Genomic DNA, 19763 nt, shown 5'->3' on the forward strand with positions numbered 1-19763 from the left:
CCTTCATTTGCCAAACCATTTACAAATTTTGCACGATTCTAAGACACAGTAGTACTTAAAACTGAAAAAAAAATAAAGATGTGTAAGTAAAACCAAATCGAACCACATTTTCAGCGAAGGGAAGGTTAGGGCCGAATCAATTAAACTGTGCTATTTCATTCCTTTTTCAATGCGTAATTTCACATTGGATTTTCTATTGAACTTTATCGTGTGTTCTAGGTTTAACGGCAAGAAAGATGTTTGTTTGTTTGTTTGGGTTTAACGTCCGAGCAGCAGTATTTCAGCTATATTCAGACGTTGAACATGAAATTGATGATAAAATGAACATGAAATGATGATGAAATGAAAAAGGGATGGGACACAAGGACAATGGGGTCGACAAATTTTGATTGCCACTGGAAAGAGGGAGAGATGGGTAGGGTCGGGCAATTTAGCCTCTGTGGCGGAGCTCTATGGTTCCTACTCCGGGAGAATACCACAGTAGGGTTCTTTAACGAGCGAGGAATATGGCATCTTTCCCAACACGGTGCACCACTATGGTTTGCGGTCAGGCTTTCCGTAATATAGCCTGACAACTCCAGCACGTAACACGCCAGGGGTACCCCATTCCACCACCTGGGGCACACATCCCAGTTGCTATGTGGGCAGAGCGCCCTAGCCCCCGGCTAGGGTTCTGAGCACTATTTAGTCGCCTTTTACGACAAGCTTAGCTAGAAAGAGGAGGGGCTCGAGCCATCAAAGTAGCTCAACGCCTTTGCAATATTTGTGCTTTTCTTAAATCAAAACTTGTAGTCTTTTTTTAATATTGTTTGAAATCAATTTTTTTTTGGTTTTTATTTGCTTAGATTTTAGTATGAAACCCATTTTGTTGAACTGAAATATTTATCGTTTTAAAGAGGTAAACCTAAGGTAAGGAACATAACTCTTGAGATATGTGTTATGTTTTTATCATAATCAATTTCACCAAAGCCTATCAAGCTTTCTTTTGAAACAGAATGAAATTAAACCAAGTTTGATGATTACATGAGATTGAGGTAATATTGTGCATACAAACGTTTCAATGATATGTAAGAGTTGTGGCCCTTACCATAACTCAAAATGCAGACTCCAGGCACGGCAAATAGATTGAAGGTTCATAAACTAAATTTAGATGTTGTTTGTTTGGGTTTAACGTCCGAGCAGCAATATTTCAGCTATATTCAGACGATGAACATGAAATTGATGATAAAATGAACATGAAATGATGATGAAATGAAAAAGGGATGGGACACAAGGACAGTAGGATCGAGAAATTTTGATTGTCACTGGAAATAGGGAGAGTTGGGTAGGGTGGGCAATTTAGCCTCCTGTGGCGGAGCCCTATGGTTCCTACTCCGGAAGAATACCACAGTACGGTTCTTTAACGAGCGAGGAACGTGGCATCTTTCCCAACACAGTGCACAATTATGGTTTGCGGTCAGGTTTATAGCCTGACAACCCCAGCATGTAACACACCTGGGGTACCCCATTCCACCACCTGGGGCACACATCCCAGTTGCTCTGTGGGCAGAGCGCCCCAGCCCCCGGGTAGGATTATGAGCACTATTTAGTCGCCTTTTACGACAAGCTTAGCGCTGCTGCAGGCCTATTCTTTAAACACCCGGGCCTGCACGGGGCTAAATTAGATATGTCACTGTTTTGCAGGATTTGGTCTCTGATACATTCTCTTTAACCACTTCAATTTATTTTATCCCGATATCTTCAGTTCAAATGTTAAAAATAACATCAATAAATGCGGACACAATGAATAAAAACTGAACAAAATAGAACGAATTATTAGTGATGATCTAAAATAAATAGAACGTTGTAAGAAAAGTATGAAGCCAACATATAAAGTAGTAGTCTCTGTAAGAATCATGCAAATTCTGTAATATGTGATAAAACCCAAAAACACATTTTATTTTTTTGTTATTAAGTTGTTTTATAGGTTTATATGAAGGAATGTATAATTATTCCAATCAGTCTGCTCTAAGAAGGTAATTCACATTGAAAGTTCGTCTATCGTATTTTAGTGTCATTTATAGAGTTTTCTCTGTCATTTTTTGATTTAAATTCTATGTATTTTTCTCTCCTAAAAACAAGAGCATATGAAAAACCACGTTAATTACTGTTAACTATGCAAAATATCAAATATAAAAACATATAACCATGAATCATACTTTTGGTGATTCTTATCTGGAGTGCTACTTAAGGAGGTAGACCTATGGTACGGGATATAACTCTTGAAATCAGTGATATCTTTGTATCATATTCTAATTTCACCAAAGCCTCTCAAGCTTTTGTTTGAAGCAGAATAAAATCAATCCAAGCTAATTAAATGCTTACAGGCTGTTGATGTTAAATGTTGAATACACACTTTCCAATGATTTTTAGGAGTTGCGTCTCTTACCCTAGGTCTACCTCCTTAATTGATTAATAAAACAGCTGTTGTTATTTGTAGTTAATGCGTCATGTTACAACAAAGTCGTCTAATTGGAACTTTTTTGTCATTTAAGCCAAAAAACGAAATCCCACAATATCGCATACCTTTATAAATCTTGTGTCAAATTATCAAGTGGCTGTGACGAGTATTAGCAGCAATATATCAGCTATATTCAGACGATGAACATGATTGATTGATTGATTGTAATAATTTAATGCCGTTTCGGTGACTAGGGCCATATCACGGAAAGAACATTTAATGAAATGAAAATATTAAAAGCAAGATGAAAGTCTACTCATAAAATGATTCAATTAAAACAAACAGCTATTTACATATAAAAAGGTACATAAAAGGTGAACCTAAGACATAAAATACATATAGAAACATAACTTCGATAAAACATTTAAAATATTGAAAAATCAAGGAAGGTATCCAATTTTGATTTTATTAAATAAACCGATGTCCCGCAAGAAATCGATAATGTTTTTAGATGAAACGGTCTTGAACAAATCAAATATATTGGCGCAGTCAAAATAATTTTGCCTGATGTTGGCAAAATCCACACAATCTAGAAGAACATGCTTGATAGAGAAAGGGCAATCACATGGGATACACTCAGGTGGAGGATCAGCAACAAGCAAATGGCCAAGTGTAAATCTAGAATGTCCAATGCAGCATCTAGTCATGACCACTTGCTCTTTGCGATTGCCCGACCCGGATTGATGAACGCCTAGATCGGGTTTTATGGAATTGAGTGTGTTGTGTTCAAGACCGTCCCATCGGTCCTGCCACACCTTCAAAATATATTTTCTTATTAAAGGTCTAAAATCGGTGTATAGCAAACTATCGTCCTAACAGGTTCGAAGAGAGGTTAGAAGTTTGTTTGTTTGTTTGCTGGGGTTTAACGTCCGAGCAGCAATATTTCAGCTATATTCAGACGATGAACCTGAAATTGATGATTAATTGAACATGAAATGATGATGAAATGAAAAAGGGATGGGACACAAGGACAATGGTCGGGAAATTTTGATTGCCACTGGAAATAGGGAGAGGTGGGTAGGGTCGATCAATTTAGCCTCCTGTGGCGGAGCCCTATGGTTCCTACTCCGGGAGAATACCACAATAGGGTTTAACGTGCGAGGAACGTGGCATCTTTCCCAACACGATGCACCACTATGGTTTGCAGATAGGGGTACCCCATTCCCCCACCTGGGGCACACATCCCAGTTGCTCTGTGTGCAGAGCGCCTAGCTCCCGGCTAGGGTTCTGAGCACTATTTAGTCGCCTTTTACGACAAGTTTAGCGCTGCTGCAGGCCTATTCTTTAAACACCCGGACCTGCACGGGTTTTTACCTTTAGTATTTTTAAATTACTTTTAGTTAAATTGACAAATTGAACAGCAAAATGTGGAATCAAATATTCATTATGGTATTAGTTTTACAAACTCCCAAGACAATTTTAATCAGATAGATTTATACCTTAATTCAATTACGCCTTGTTTTAAATGGCAATAAACATCCTCTTCAAATGTTGGACAAATGTTGTTCGGTTTAAATCTTAACTTAAAATGAATATGACATTTTACCTGATATTAGCATATCATATAAATATTGTGGTTGTTCAAATTAGCCCAGTTTATGTAACATATCAAATATGTTTTTTCTTCTTATTTGATCGGATACCCTTTTCTGTGAATATAGTGGTAGGTCCTGCTTTATCGTATTTTGCTACTTTGCTGAACATATGCGTATTCTGTGTTTTACTGTCTAAGAATTTAAGATCACCTTCAACAGTTTTGATGCAAGGTCTCGCTATAGCAGACAGCCTAACAGCAGCGTGTTCGTATGGATTCGAACCATTGTTTTGGAATTTTTATACAGACATCTTCAAGTTCCAAAAAGTGTCATTAAATGTTAAAACAGCTACACAAGACGAATTAGAACATCTTAAATACCAAGTCATCACTTTACCTTTTCCATTCTGTGAAATACACTACCTAACTAACCAGTTTGCAGACTGTTTTCATTTGGTTTCTGTCCTGTTAACCACATGTTTGGGATTCCAAAAAGTAGTTGCCATTTCTATGCCAGTATGGACTCGAACGAGAATGACTAAGGTTAAATCAGTTCACGCGTGCGTCGTGTGTTTCATTATGTCCATAAGTCTACATGTACCCAAGTTTTTGGTTGTAACATTTACATCTCGGAACAACAGTACGTGTATTGTACACTCTCGTGGAACAAAATTAGAACGTTTTACTCTGGAGTTCTTCCCACTTATTTTATCAGTGGCTTTAATTTTTACTTCAACTGTTATGATAGGATCAACACTTCTGATTATAGTAACACTTTTGAGGAAAAATAAAATAAGAGCAAATGCACGACTGTCGAGCGAAAACAAAAGGTCTTCCATTCTTATCGTCGCTGTGCTTTTCGTATTTTTAAGAACTGAAATTCCTCGGCTGTTTCTAAATGGAAGCATTTTTGCTGCTTATTATTCAACAGATAGCACAAATAATAATGTGTGGAGGAAAATAACAGGAAACCAGGCGACCAGGGCCATATCACGGCAAGAACATTTAATACAAGGAAAATATTACAGAGATCCAGCCAGACGACAAGTATACTTAGACAAAGAGAAGCAACGATTTTTAAAAGATAAAAAAATCAGGGAAAAAGAAGTCTGTTAAGGATATGACAGAAAGGGAAAAAAGATCTGCAAAGCAAATATTGGCGAACACTACAATAAAAACAGAAAGAGGCTAAAAAAAAACTGAGCAATGTTTGTTTTAACACCTCCAAAATTCGCCAACAGAGCAATCACAAGAGAGAAACCAGATCTCTCGAGAAAGAAAGGATGTTTGTTTGTTTGTTTGTTGGGGTTTAACGTCCGAGCAGCAATATTTCAGCTATATTCAGACAATGAACATGAAATGGATGATAAAATGAACATGAAATGAAAAAAAGAAAGGATGGGTCACAAGGATAATAGGGGCGACTAACTTTGATTACCACTGGAAAAAGAGGGGGCTGGGTAAGGTCGGGCAATTTAGCCTCCTGTGACGGAGCGCAAAGGTTCCTACTCCTACCGAATACCACAGCAGGGTTCTTTAACGTGCGAGGAACGTGGCTTCTTTCCAAACACGGTGCACCACTATGGTTTGCGGTAAGGTTTTCCGTATTATAGCCTGACAACCCCAGCATGTAACACGCCAGGGGTACCCCATTCCACCACCTGGGGCACACATCCCAGTTGCTCTGTGGGCAGAGCGCCTAGCCCCCGGTTAGGTTTCTGAGCACTATTTAGTCGCCTTATACGACAAGCTTAGCGCTGCTGCAGGCCTATTCTTTTAACCCCCGGACCTGCACGGGGCTGTTCACAAACGACATGACTTGCATTCTAATTTAAATCTGGATCAATGTGTGGTACAGTATTATGGAGTTGGAGGCACAACTGTGGCTAGTTTGTTGCACGATTTTCGTTTGCGTGAGAAACTCGAAGAGTTTTGGCCTGATGTGGTTATTTTACAAATAGGAGGCAATGACGTTTGCGAAACGAACGTAGGTCCAGAGACTATAGCTTGTAGAATCGTGGATTTCAGCGATAAAATAGGACAATTTCGTTCAGTTACAGCGGTAGTCACGTGTGAACTCTTTCCTCGACTTTCACCACGAAATATAGGTGCTGAACTTTATGAGTTTCGCCGTAATATAATGAACAACATTATTTCTTTAATGTTGGAGCATACTTCAGACTGCTTTTTCTTGTTTTTGGAAACAACTTCGTTTGACACATAGTCCGTTGCCGATTTTTCTACGGGACGGGACACATTTATCATTCATTGGACAGAAAAAGTTCTCCCGGAGTATTCGGCTTTCAATTTTGCATGCTTTACAACTAATTTAATTGGCTGCATTCCATGATTGATTGATTGATTGTTGTTTATTGCATTCAGCATGGGTAACCCTACCAGGAGAAAAAACCCAGGTGGCATAGCTGTTAGGATCACTGAGGCACGCAAGCCCCCCTACCACGACAAGGATAGCGATCCACAGGGGGCTGTTTTTTCGTTGAGCTTGATACATGTATCTTTTATTGTATATCATTCTACATGGTTCAATGTACTGTGCAGCTTGTATAGTTTTATAATGTGCCCTTTGAATGTTAAGGCACCTGGCTTTTTACAGTAGTGACTAATCAGGTATGTTTTACTTGCAATGATTATACTTGTACATTGAGTATTTCAGTGCATATAATACACACAACTCATATCTGTTTCTATTTTTCAACATTCTATTTATGCATACAGTCTTGCTCTCATACAATATATAAATTGACGAGAGATGCATACTTATGTCCAGTTATTACAAATATGCATATTTATACATGTAGGTAGATATGTGTATACCTCCTACCATAACTGCCCCGTGCAGGTCCGGGTGTTAAAAGAATAGGCCTGCAGCAGCGCTAAGCTTGTCGTAAAAGGCGACTAAATAGTGCTCAGAACCCTAGCCGGGGGCTAGGGCGCTCTGCCCACAGAGCAACTGGGATGTGTGCCCCAGGTGGTGGAATGGGGTACCCCTGGCGTGTTACATGCTGGGGTTGTCAGGCTATAATACGGAAAACCTGACCGCAAACCATAGTGGTGCACCGTGTTGGGAAAGATGCCACGTTCCTCGCACGTTAAAGAACCCTGCTGTGGTATTCGATAGGAGTAGGAACCTTTGCTCTCCGCCACAGGAGGCTAAGTTGCCCGACCTTACCCATCCCCCTTTTTCCAGTGGCAATCAAAATTTGTCGACCCTATTATCCTTGTGACCCATCCTTTTTTTTCATTTCATGTTCATTCTATCATCCATTTCATGTTCATTGTCTGAATATAGCTGAAATATTGCTGCTCGGACGTTAAACCCCAACAAACAAACATCAGTCGTTCCCCGATTACTCAACCTATGATACAGTTGCAATTGTGTTGTTCTGTCATTTATTACGGCTTGTTTCAAAATCAATGCTGAGTTCAAATTGAATGAGTTTTTGTCTCGTCTGCGGGACCTGGGTATTACTTTACGTGTCCTAATTTATGTGTCAATGTTCCTCCATATCTCATGAACTATAGGTCCTAGGTTGATGAAAATGGTATGCATATATTTATATGTACTCTATTATGACATCTCTGAGGATAATTAAACTCAACATGTATATATATATATATATATATATACTGTTTTCCATTGTGATTTTTAAAATCCTGTTTATCATGGTAACAGGTTGTGTCGTATACACTTCTTCCACATTTCTTTATCGTCTATGTTATCTTCAAGTTTGTTCTCTTTTTAATAACAGGAGCAGTACTAGTACTACTGGATACCCCCTGCCTTGCAAATTTTTTTAAGTAATTGATACCATAATTATTAGAGTGCTTTCTTGGCATGAAAGCTATCACTTATGTATTTTTCATGAAGCTATACTTAAGGTATGAAAGGTATGCTAGAGAAATTACCATTTTATGTAACTTTAATATTTCTTGTGATTTTTTTAACTGCTTTGCTTGATCGTTGTTTGTTTATTGTCCAGTCAGCAATATCTCAGCACATAATCAGCTGAGACAAAAGATCAATATAGGTTTTTCTTATCTTATCAACTATCAATCACCAAAGCAAGAACCTGCAATGTACATGTGTTTTACCAGTATGTTTTATTGCTACTAGTTTATACATGTATCGCTTGTGTAAGTGTTTTATATCAAATATAAAACTAGAGGCTCCTAGGAGCCTGAATCGCTCACCTGGTAAAGTGACAGTCAAAATCCTAAAACTGAATCCCAATTCGCCATTTTTTTGCCTATGTCGCCATTAAAAGGGTCTTAATTATGCAATTCAATACAAAATGCTAAGAATTGTTAACGGACGGACGCAAAGTGATGGCAATAGCTCACATGGCCTTTGGCAAGGTGAGCTAAAAAAATGAGAATACTTTTATTGGTAGAATTATTTCAAACATATATACAAGTTAACAGAACAACATTTCTCATACATTATTTCAAAGGGCAAGAGGAGCAAGTAAATTGGTTAGAGCTGCACATATATGAAAATATCGTTTGCGAGTGGACTTAATGAGATGGGCATAATTCCCTGTAAAAGTCTAAAGTTCTTTATTTGCTCCATTTTACGTTCTACGTGTATTCTGGCGCAGGCTATCCTTCTAGTATATTCTACCTCTTTTGAAAACTGAGCCGTTGTTTTAAAGGGAGGACAATATAATTTAACACCTTGTTTTGACAAGTCAGATTTTATATTTGCAAATCCCTTATCCACCATAACTGCATCTTTTCATTTAATTTATTAAAAAGACCACTGTTTCTTGTAATTTCAACATCAGATGCCGATCCTCCATATAGGTCAGACAAAAACACAACAGCTCCTGACATGTTAACACCTACCAAACCCTTAAACGTATTATGTGATTTGTAGTTGGAGTATGTTGAACTTTTATTTTCCAAAGATGATTGATGATTTGATTGTTGGGGTTTAACGTCCGAGCAGCAATATTTCAGCTATATTCAGACAATGAACATGAAATGGATGATAAAATGAACATGAAGTGAAGAAAAAAAAGGATGGGTCACAAGGATAACAGGGTCGACAAATTTTGATTGCCACTAGAAAAAGGGGGGATGGGTAAGGTAGGGCAATTTAGCCTCCTGTGGCGGAGCGCAAAGGTTCCTACTCCTATCGAATACCACAGCAGGGTTCTTTAACGTGCGAGGAACGTGGCATCTTTCCCAACACGGTGCACCACTATGGTTTGCGGTCAGGTTTTCCGTATTATAGCCTGACAACCCCAGCATGTAACATGCCAGGGGTACCCAAAATCATCCAAAGATGATGGGGTTTGAATGAAAATCTCTGTACAGTCAAGTACAACTCGAGTATCAGAAAATTTTTGAAAGCATTTCGGAATATTTTTTTTGTAAGACATTCAATTCTGGAAGAAAGATCAAAGATTGCAAACATTCTTTCATAAACGGTATCCATGAATTGAAGATTCTTGACACTGAGGCTGTTGAAATGTGAAACCGGTAGGACAAGTCTTTCACAAGAAGCCCTAATCGTAGACGCATCATCACTAGTAAAAATTCATCCACAAGTCTAAGTTTTCTTGGAATATTTCTTCTAGATACATTTTCATCAACATCATCATAAGTAAAAAGCAACTTGTCAGCTCCATGTTCTATTAATGTTTGATAAAAAGCATTAAAGGTATTATAATCGGGAAGACCGGTATAGAACAAAATGTCCTCATCAGAGGACATTATATCCTCAATTGTAATTTCTGGCATCCGAATTTCTCCACTCCTATCGACCATTGCAACGTCGTCTGTTTGTATACTGTGGTCTCTTTTGTTAGGGTCAAAGGACCTGAAAATTATAAACATAAATTATGTTTATAAATAAAATTAATTTTGATACACAATTTATAATTCACTTCATACATGTATATATGATTGATTGTTGATTGTTTAATTTCCAGTTGGTGATATTTCGGCCATAATCAGGACAAATATCTTTGTTGTTGTTTGTTTGTTGGGGTTTAACGTCCGAGCAGCAATATTTCAGCTATATTCAGTTTGTTTGTTTGTTTGTTTGTTGGGGTTTTACGTCCGAGCAGCAATATTTCAGCTATATTCAGACAATGAACATGAAATGGATGATAAAATGAACATGAAATGAAAAAAAGAAAGGATGGGTCACGAGGATAATAGGGTCAACAAATTTTGATTGCCACTGGAAAAAGGGGGGATGGGTAAGGTCGGGCAATTTAGCCTCCTGTGGCGGAGCGCAAAGGTTCCTACTCCTATCGAATACCACAGCAGGGTTCTTTAACGTGCAAGGAACGTGGCATCTTTCCCAACACGGTGCACCACTATGGTTTGCGGTCAGGTTTTCCGTATTATAGCCTGACAACCCCAGCATGTTACACACCAGGGGTACCCCATTCAACCACCTGGGGCACATCCCAGTTGCTCTGTGGGCAGAGCGCCTAGCCCCCGGCTAGGTTTCTGAACACTATTTAGTCGCCTTATACGACAAGCTTAGCGCTGCTGCAGGCCTATTCTTTTAACACCCGGACCTGCACAGGGCCAAATATCTTTGACTATCAAACTTTAATATGAATGGCCTATAGGAAATGTATATAGAATATCAGATGTTTAGAAGATAGAGACTGGAATTAACACAGTATCGAGGCTAGCCATCTAGGACGACATGTTTTTCTATAGTGAATTTTTTTTGTATGATATAGTCTTGAAAGAGGTGCAGTGAAGATAAAGTAACAACATTTAACTTAGTAGGAAATCATCCTGTTTTAAGACCATCAGACAATATAAAACCAAACATAAAAAATTGCAAGTGATTCAAAAATAACATGTTGAATCCTGTTTGCTGGCCAATAAATATAAATAGTCTTTAATATTTAAATGATAATTATGATATACTGTACATGTAATCTACATGTACAATGTATGTGATCTGTTATAAACAACAATGCCAACAGGACATGTGACATAGGCAGATTATCCACATATATTCCAAACATATTGTAGTTAACAAAGTACTTTAGTTTACAAATATTTTAACTTACAAGGTATGATTAAACGACGACAATGATGATGATGATGTTATCAATGGTTCATCATTTCTGCTACTACATGGTTCACAAGCCACCTTTAAATATCTATGGAAGACAAAATTTATCAATACATTAATTTAGCTAATTGTTCAAGATTAATGATATGACAGCTTGGCATTGGGAATGACAAGTTTAACATTTAAGGAATGACCACAATATTAGAGAGTATACATATGTACATGTGATGTATGTATTGTACTTAATCGATTTAATTGAAAACATATCTGTCAACATTTTAAACCAGTGTTTACAAATGTACATGTACTAATAATGTATGTCACCAATTCTCACCCTTTCATTGTGATCCCCAGTTCAAAATAAAAAAAAAGTAAAATATTGTGACACAGTAAAGAATGCCTGCGGTTATAAATTTTAAAACCATAATTCAAAAACATACATGCATCAAAATGAATTAAAATAATCCATCTTTTTTGGAATATTGAATTAACCGTTAATTAAAAGCTATACTAAACTTAATTTATAAAAATAATATTCATGTATGAAAACAAACTAGTTACATACATGTACATGTAGGTACAGTATTCTGATACATAATTTTTGTACAAGTCTTGCATTTATTGTATCAATTTTATCTTGCATAATTTAAAACTTAATAATTGTGTGTCCTCTAAATTTATATGATTAACATGTAAGCTTACGAGTGAATGGAACCTTCAAATTCCATTGGCTCTGAACAATTCTGTGAAAGAGGTACAGATGGGCTGAAGTCATCCATGTACCATGGACGCTTGCCACTGTATTGAGTTTTCCTTGGGGTAGTTTCATTACAGCCTTCTTTTCTCTAGGGGAGGTAAAGAGTTGGAATGGTGTATTTCCAGCATCTGCCTAATCCACCAGGAAAGTGATCTGAACAAATTTTTGTGTAACTTGATGGTGTAAAGTCCTTTCTGCTTATTGCCCTTAACCACGCCGCTCGAAGATACTTGTCTGTCGGGAGGTGATGCAATCGGACAGGGATGCCAAACCGTCCTATGACACCTTTGGTGTTGTGGCAATCCTTTATAGCACAGTAGTTTTTTCCCATATTGATGCAGCTCACGAACGCTCGTTTATTCCGGAAGTCGATTATACCTACTCCCAAGAAAGACAACTCTATTTACAAACGATAACTCTGTTGCGTGAAAATCGGGAATATTGATGGATTATTGTTTCATTGTTGAACGAAAAAAATCAGCTCGTAATAAAATAATTAATAACTACCAACTTGTCCTACCTGAAATTTTGATTAAGTGTGCTTTCTTTGTACCATGAATCTACATTGGCTGGGCATAGAGGCATACAAAATACTTTGGGTTTAGTGAGCAATTTTTCTTACCTCAAATGAGTCAAAAAGTTACAAATTTTGTCCGTTCATGTCATGAATGTCAGAGCAGGAAAAATACTGCTTTGAAAACAAAAGGAAATGTTACTGCTTTCCCTACACCGTGTGCTCCATTTGAAGTGTGGGAAATGGATTTACAATATGGTCCCGTTCCAATATCTCGTTCTGGAAACGCCTATATTTTTACGGCGATAGATTTATACAGCAAATATATGTTTGCAGAGGATATTACAAATACGGACCCACTTACAGTAGCAAATGCCTTATTTAAATTAGTTACTCAATTTGGAGTGTGTAAAACTATTGTGACCGACCAAGGCTCGGAATTTATTGGAAAATGTTTCAAGGAAGTTTGTCGATTACTTGACATTGTACAGGAATATACACCCAGTTTCACACACCATTGCCTGGGAGCATGTGAAAGACCACATCGAACTTTATCAGAAAGAATAACTCCGTATCTAGTTAAAAGCAAACCATGGGAAGATATTCGATATGGAGTAGTGTTTTCAATAAATAATACCCCGAATTCAACAACTAAGTTTTCTCCGTTTGAAGTGGTGTAAGGCCTAAATTTCCATTATCTGTCCACATTAGAGACACTGATTTCACGTCCTTACCGAAAGACTGTCATGAATATATACGTCAACATGTCGAAAAGCTGAACATAATTCGGAAACAAATTGAGACAAATATCGTAACATCTCAAAGCAAGATGCTCGACAGCGTTTGTTTGTTTGTCGGGGTTTAACGTCCAAGCAGCAATATTTCAGCTATATTCAGACGATGAACATGAAATGGATGATTAAATGAACATGAAATGAAAAAAAGGATGGGACCGCCACTGGAAAAAAGGGGGGGGGTGGGTAAGGTCGGGCAATTTAGCCTCCTGTGGCGGAGCGCAAAGGTTCCTACTCCCTCCTATCGAATACCCCAGCAGGGTTCTTTCACGTGCGAGGAACGTGGCATCCTTCCCAAGACGGTGCACCACTTTGGTTTGCGGTCAGGTTTTCCGTATTATAGCCTGACAACCCCAGCATGTAACACGCCAGGGGTACCCCATTCCACCACCTGGGGCACACATCCCAGTTGCTCTGTGGGCAGAGCGCCTAGCCCCCGGCTAGGTTTCTGAGCACTATTTAGTCGCCTTATACGACAAGCTTAGTGCTGCTGTAGGGCCTATTCTTTTAACACCCGGACCTGTACGGAGTTTAAAACTGAATTCCACTTGTAAAATTCCCGGGAATTTTTTTCTGGTGGGGGATATTATGATATTGATGTGTAATTCAGTTATTTCAGATATCTGTCAATTTGTAGTTCTTCTCATATTTTTCTAATAATAAGTTTTCTTATATTATAATTATTTCATATGATTACGGATTTATACTTCAGTGATGTCATAACATAATATACATGTACAGTCTCGTTTTCGAGAGTTCGAATATAAATGTCGTTCAGATAAAACGTGGATTTTGTAGAGCTAGGTCCCAATCCAAAAATACGGAAAATATAAGTAAAACCAAAGTTGTGACAATATATTAAGTATGGCCGATATAACTGATGACTGAAACGTCTCAGATGCATCAAAAATCCCCTCTTCAATTCTGTGCACGATACCACAAAGTATATTCATACCAGGTTTGGATCCAATTGGTTAAGTAGTGTCAGAGGAGAAAATTTTTGAAAGAAGTAGCAAACAAAACGTTGCAAATTGTTACGTAAATGTTTACTGCATGTCTAGCGGACGATTACCTTTGAACTTGAACTTTGTGAAGATTTACTGGTTAATTCTCTATCACAAAGTTTAAGGTCGAAATATTACGTGTGTTACTCTTTCTTCTGTATAACCAAAATTGATTATTTGTTACAATAACGTCCGTACCAGACCCGACATGATAGCCAAGGACGCCTAAAACCCCTTTAGTCCCTGTGCAGGTCCGGGTGTTAAAAGAATAGGCCTGCAGCAGCGCTAAGCTTGTCGAAAAAGGCGACTAAATTGTGCTCAGAACTCTAGCCGGGGGCTAGGGCGCTCTGCCCACAGAGCAACTGGGATGTGTGCCCCAGGCGTGTTTTTTGTTTGTTGGGGTTTAACGTCCGAGCAGCAATATTTCAGCTATATTCAGACAATGAACATGAAATGAAAAAAAGGATGAGTCACAAGGATAATAGGGTCGATAAATTTTGATTGCCACTGGAAAAAGGGGGATGGGTAAGGTCGGGCAATTTAGCCTCCTATGGCGGAGCGCAAAGGTGCCTACTCCTATCGCATACCACAGCAGGTTTCTTTAACGTGCGAGGAACGTGGCATCCTTCCCAAGACGGTGCACCACTATGGTTTGCGGTCAGGTTTTCCGTATTATAGTCTTGACAACCCCAGCATGTAACACGCCAGGGGTACCCCATTCCACCACCTGGGGCACACATCCCAGTTGCTCTATGGGCAGAGCGCCTAGCCCCCGGCTAGGTTTCTGAGCACTATTTAGTCGCCTAATACGACAAGCTTAGCGCTGCTGCAGGCCTATTCTTTTAACACCCGGACCTGCACGGGGCTGCTTGACAGAGTAAATAATGACAAAATACCAACAAATTTAAATGCGAGTGATGATGTATATTTATTGAAGGAGCCGACGGGCCAAGGACAGAAGTTTAAAAATAAATTTGCTGCTCCATATGTAGTATCAGATATTCACAGCCCACATATGTATAAAATGAAGGATCCTTGTACAGGAAAATTATTTTCACAACATATTCATGCTAATAGAATAAAATCTGCTTATGTGCGTTTTCTTAATCCTTCAAATTATTTTCTTGATCAAGTTATCACACAACAACATGTGGAACATATATCTAGTGACATTGAGCATCAGTCGGAATCAGATAAATCACCAAGTGCTCAAAATAATAGTAATGAAAGTGAACACGAACAGACGGACAAGTCAGTCAATGAGGAACTATCGGATAGAGCAAGACCTAAACGAACAATTAGAATACCGGAAAGATTTCGAGATGAACATTTTGTGAATGACAATGATATGAGTAGTGTTTCTGAGGACTTTTCGGAAACCAAAATGAAAGTGAACAGATTTCTCGCTCAGAAAACGGAAAATGGGAAAACTGTTTTTAGCTCTTAAAGTCGGAGAGCCTGCCCAGCATGCAATCTGGCTACAGGAAAATCAGTTGGGACCAAAGGCGAAAGCGAAATTAAATTCTAGCCCACCGCCAGTAGTATGATTTTGATGTTATATATTCTAATACGGATACTTGATGTAACTTTGTAAATAATATAGTCCGTGAGAATTTATCTCATGACTAGTTCTCGTATATAAAACAACTCTTTGATTAGATATATTTAATTTGCTTGTGAGAATTTATCTAATAGCATCCGTTTACTGCAGGACCTAATTTTGGAAGACGGATTTTGAACCAGTCAGATGCACATGCCTATTGTTAGTGAGATTAATCTCATAACAACGTTTATAGACTCTTATGTAAATATAAAATACATGGAAGGAATCCATAGAAGTTCTTATGCAGATAGTGCACCGTGAACATTCTTTTTTCAGAAATAATGATGATTGATGCAAACCCTGAATTTGATAAGTGTAATTATCCTCCAAGACGAAGTTGCAGTGACACATCTGTGAGATTAATCTCATGATGAATATTCATATTGACTTTTGATACCAACAGACAATTTTGATGTTGATTATTTTGTTAATATTTTTACTTGAATATTCCGGCATCACTGATCAAGTTGTTGTGTATATTATAACTACTATAGGGGGTTCCTTGTCTCCCATCTTTACAATTATAACCCCCATATTTTCAACCGGATTATAACCCCCATTAAGGTGTAAAGGGGGTCTAAGTAACCCAACAGTTCCTTGTCTCTCATCTTCACAATTATAACCCCCATATTTTCAACCGGATTATAACCCCCCTTAAGGTGTAAAGGGGGTCTAAGTAACCATGTATATAATCACTACTATATATAGTTATAACCCCCTACAATTCAATCCACAACTGGCCTATCTCCCATCTTCACAATTATAACCCCCACATTTTTAATCATTAAGGTGTAAAGGGGGTCTAAGTAACCCAACATGTATATAATCACTACCATATATAGTTATAACCCCTACATTTCAATCCACATTTGGTTGGAATACTCTTTCAAATTTTATACATGATTGATTGATTGTTGTTGATTATTGCCGTTTCGGCGACCAGGGCCATATCACGGCAAGAACATTTAATGCAAGGAAAATATTAAAATTAAGATCAAAGTCTCTTCATAAAATAATGAAAAACAAACAGCTATTTACATATAAAAAGGTACATAAAAGGTGAACCTAAGACATAAAACACATACAGAAACATAAATTCGATAAAACATTTAAAATATTGCAAAACTAAGGAAGGTATCCAATTTACATTTTATTAAATAAACCGATGTCCCGCAAGAAATAGCTGATGTTTTCAGATGAAACGGTCTTGAACAAATCAAACATTGGCGCAGTCAGAATAATTTTGCCTGGTGTTGGCAAAATCCACACAATCTAGAAGAACATGTTTGATAGAGAAAGGGCAATCACATGGGATACACTCAGGTGGAGGATCACCAACAAGCAAATGGCCATGTGTAAATCTAGAATGTCCAATGCGGCATCTAGTCATGACCACTTGCTCTTTGCGATTGCCCGACCCGGATTGATGAACGCCTAGATCGGGTTTTATGGAATTGAGTTCGTTGTGTTCAAGACCGTCCCAACGGTCCTGCCACATCTTTAAAATATATTTCCTTATTAAACGTTTAAAATCGGTGTATGGCAAACTAACGTCCTTTATTATTTCATTTAATGCCTTTTTGGCAACCCTGTCTACAACTGAATTCCCCTGAATACCAACATGACTGGGTACCCAGGGAAAAACAATCTCTTTATCAAATTCCCGAAGTCGATGAATAAAATACAAAATTTGTAAAATAAGAGTGTTTTTCAGTTTGTGATTCTTAATTGCCAAAAGACAGCTCAAAGAGTCAGAACAAATAATAAACTGTGACAGATTAGATTGAGTAATCAATTTAAGTGCTAACAATATGGCTCGAGCTTCAGCTGTGAATATGGAAGCGCTCGATGGCAACCGTTCAGTTACAGTTCTGACACCATGGACAGCAGCACATGCAACGCTACCGCCATCTTTTGAGCCATCTGTATACACCGTCGAAAAATCCGGATAATTTGCTTTAATTTCAGAAAATTTTTGTTGTAAAAATAAAGGATTGGTATCGGACTTTTTATATATAATTTTTATTTAATTTAATTTTTTGAAAATCCCAGGTGGTGGAATGGGGTATACCTGGTATATATATATATATGAGTGCATGTTTAAATTGTATACATGAATGCATCTTGAAGATCGGTTAACTCTTATATAATGTGAAAACTTAAATAGTACATAAGGTAGGGGTTATTTACATGTTAGGTTAATCATTACAGTAATCATTACTACTTATGGACAACACACATCCATATTATTCATATTGAAATTAAGAAACAAAAATTATATTTTTATATAATTTTACTGATATGAAAACAATTTTACACAAGGATTTTTTTTTATCAATTTGAACTGTTAAATGTTAATTGATTACAATTATACATCTTGTGGTTTTTCTAAGGTATAGACTACATTACAATTTGTGCCAAATGAATTTTTTACCTAGTCATTGTAAATTGTTAGTGAATTTGGTGCTTTTAAGATACATAATACTTTTTCAAGTTATGTTATACTTGTAACAATAACCAAGTTTTATTATACATGGTTAAATCAAACAGTTTTTTTTAAGGTGAACTATGTATTCTTTTGATAATATACAACCTAGTGTTTATTAGTTTTGAATTAATTTGATGAATTTTTTACACTCTTTCTTTTTATATATAAAGGGATCCATCACTAATGTGCTATCCTACAAGTGTAACATGACTTGATATATTTTTGTTATGCAAGATGTAATGGGAAATTATATTGTTTGTTATGCAAGAGGTAATGAGAAATTATAGACATTTGTTAGTGAAAAAGGCAAAAGTGCATTCCTTTTTTATTTTGAATTCCATGAAGAGATTTGTTGTTACATATGCTTTTGATATGATGAATGTATATTTTTGATTATTGTTTTCTTTTCATTACAAAATGTTTATCTTTTTTGATATGATGGGATGTATATTTTTTTATTATTGTTTTGATTAAAGATGTTGATTATATAGTTAGTTATTTCATTAATCACTGGAATCTTTGTTTGAAATATTCTGTTTAGAAAAAAAATATGCAGTGGACATTTCATTTGATAAAATTCAGAATAACACAGGAGATCAAAAGAAAGGGATATGAAGTAAATGTACATTGAGTAAAATTTGTTTCTGTTTGACCTTTATGTCATATTGACTGAATTTGACCTGTCCATGAACTGTACACTTCATGTCATAATCAAACATTATAAAGGATTGGAATTACCAGAGCATGAATATCTATCGTTTGTCTGTAATCCCCACACAATACAATTTATGAACAAAACAAAAATATGAACCATAACTGAACCATGAAAAAAAAAATCACAGAATCATCATTACACAGCAAATTTTATTTTAAGACTATATAAAGAAGACTTTTGGACAAGTTCTTCAACATTCACACACAAACACATAAGGATGTAGTATGGGAACTGTATGAAATGTAAGTAAATTTTACATATTTTTAAAATTCAGTGAACAACCTAAACAAGATGCAATTTTTTTTATACTGAACAAAGTGTGGGGGGGGGTTATATGGGAATCACTCTGTCCATCCATCCATTTGGTTAAAGATTTTTGCAACTTGAATAACTTCATAAAATGTGTACAAGAGCTTCTTTATGTTCAGACAGACACATCCAAAGCAAAATGTTGGAAAGATAAATTAAAATGTTTGCATATTTGACCATAAACAGGACTTAAGTTTGTTTTAGCTCACTTGGCCAGGGCGTGCTATAGCTATCACTTGGCGTCCGTCTACTGTCATGTATTTCATAAACTTTTCATTCAAACCTTTTCTCTTCTGAAACAACTGGGCCAATTTGAAGCAAACTTGGCAGGAATGGTCCTGAGGGTGATCTCCCTTAATGTATACTGATTGGATGAAATTTCAATCATATTCTTGTTAGAAAGTGTTGCTTTTTTTTTTTTAAAGAAATCTAAAAAAGTTTTTTTTTTTGTTGCAGCAAAACAACTGAAAAAA

General features: G+C 37.0%; 1 pseudogene across 1 annotated transcript; it reads right to left on the minus strand.

Annotated features, from left to right (window-relative positions):
• Positions 1-8500: 8500 nt before the first annotated feature.
• On the minus strand, positions 8501-11990 carry LOC148597052 (uncharacterized; annotated as a pseudogene). The gene is made up of 4 exons (XR_015918926.1): positions 11809-11990; positions 11102-11194; positions 9348-9879; positions 8501-8967 (listed from the first exon to the last, which is right to left on the minus strand). The product of XR_015918926.1 is annotated as an uncharacterized LOC148597052 (transcript).
• Between the last annotated feature and the right edge of the window lie 7773 nt (positions 11991-19763).

This window comes from Perna viridis, chromosome 15 (assembly GCF_037379345.1).
Source record: "Perna viridis isolate PV_CMFRI_1.1 ecotype Kerala chromosome 15, ASM3737934v1, whole genome shotgun sequence".
NCBI classification, from domain to species: Eukaryota; Metazoa; Mollusca; class Bivalvia; order Mytilida; family Mytilidae; genus Perna; species Perna viridis.